General features: G+C 46.4%; 1 long non-coding RNA gene across 1 annotated transcript; it reads right to left on the bottom strand.

The window, feature by feature from the left end:
- Positions 1 to 862: 862 nt before the first annotated feature.
- On the bottom strand, positions 863 to 1,485 carry LOC135369414 (uncharacterized). The gene is made up of 3 exons (XR_010415091.1): positions 1,431 to 1,485; positions 1,039 to 1,360; positions 863 to 981 (listed from the first exon to the last, which is right to left on the bottom strand). It is a non-coding gene; the product is annotated as an uncharacterized LOC135369414 (long non-coding RNA).
- Positions 1,486 to 1,777: the final 292 nt, after the last annotated feature.

Here is a 1,777-nt window from a genome sequence, read left to right as displayed (position 1 = left end):
TGAGCCCTCAAGAAAGCCCTCAGGAAAATAAGTGATGATGACGATGATGATGATGTTTATGGTAGCACTTTTTTTCGCTCCCCCACTGGAAAAATAGTTCCGACGCCACTGGTAACGAATAACGTAACGCGTTACTTTTCGAAAAAGCAGTGGGTAACGGTAGTGCACTACAAAATAAAAGTAACTTCCCCACCTATGCCCTGCATCCACCTTTTTCCAGAAAACGCGAACTTTTCTTTATCACTCGAATCACACAAAAAAGGCGTACACAATGCGGAGATTACTTACTTTTCAAGTGGAGAATGCCCTCATTGACATCAAGGTCGGTGTGGGTCATCCACCAAGTTTCTGGACGCAACGAAAACCACCTGATCTGCAGGGTGACGATGATGACGACTGCTCTCCCATTCCGCACTGTAGTAGGCGGAGAGGATGGTGTTTAGGGCCTCATCAATGATGGTGTCGAAGGGGAAAGACACAAACTCTAAAAAGACCTCGAAGGCCGCCCTCGGTACGTCGATGTTGTCGATAAGTTAAAAAAAAAGCGACAGGATACTGAGGACCGTGTACCCAATGCAAATGATAAATTCGTAAATAAATAAAACTTTCTATGATGAGCACTCACCAGTCGACGGCTCCATAGCCCTCAGCAACTGCCTTATACTTTCAAAGCACCTCGTCGTGAATTTCGACGTTGAGGGTTGAGCTTAAAGGTAGACCGACTCAGTGACTGAATGTTATGGGCTGGTCCCCCGTATTCACTTCTCATGCTCAGGTAGCATGGTTTCGTATTCCTCTATTGAGCTGGGTTCTCACCAGCGATCAGCGCGCGAGAGAGAGAGGGAAGACAGAGAAGTACAGAGATAATCTTTATTAAGCAGATACATATACTTATATTTACATATGTATTCATATATACATTTACTCGACCTGGTCGACGTCTCCTCCTCCTCAGGTTCTTCGAGGATCCAGCGGTCGTGTCTAGAAATTAAGTAGAAGAATGAACATCGAGCGGGAAAGATCTCTCGGAAAACTTACGGGATTTGTGTGCGCATCCACCGATCGAGGATGTTTCTCCATCCCGCAGTGGCTCCAGTGAGTAGTGAGGGACCACAGGAGGTGCTCCGCGGCCCCAAAACTTAGTGGTAGAGTATCTTCAAAACAGAGCTCTGCCTCTAAGTTCCGCGCGAGTCTAAAAAAAGTCACGCAATACCCCATGAACACACGCACCGTTGCGTCCCAAAATTTCGACGTCCTCACTGAACGTGAAGCACTGAAAGAACGTCCATGCGGGGCACATCACATCCCGACGCTGGTGTCAATTGGAAAAACAGTTTCACGACTGCGATTACTGTAAACCCTACAGAAATGCATGAAATAAAATAAATAAATACATGCATAAGACGCTATACAATGGAGAACAGACTCACCGAAGAGGGGACGGATGTGGACCAAGAGGTCACGATGTACTCGAAACGACGAGGCATATCACTTGGTTGATCGTTTTCGAATGCACAGAATAGAGGATGAGGTAACAAGAGGAACGGTTCATCTTACAACCGCGGTTTCTCACGCTCGCGCGCATCCGGTGTAAGCGTATCGATTACAGGAAACCACCATTTTCTTGTTGAATATGGCGCGCGCGAGTTCAAATGTTAAGCCTAAGACAGTTGTTACTCTTGCTTCCGAACAATGGTTCTAACCACTGTTTCCAAACACGTCCCAACATGTTCAAGGACGATAGAGAGTGAGGGAACATTCCCAGCTTTCGTGGAAT

This window comes from Ornithodoros turicata, chromosome 1 (genome assembly GCF_037126465.1).
Source record: "Ornithodoros turicata isolate Travis chromosome 1, ASM3712646v1, whole genome shotgun sequence".
Lineage (NCBI taxonomy): Eukaryota > Metazoa > Arthropoda > Arachnida > Ixodida > Argasidae > Ornithodoros > Ornithodoros turicata.
Note: the sequence above shows the minus strand (reverse complement) of the source record. Positions and strands in the feature narration are given on the sequence as shown.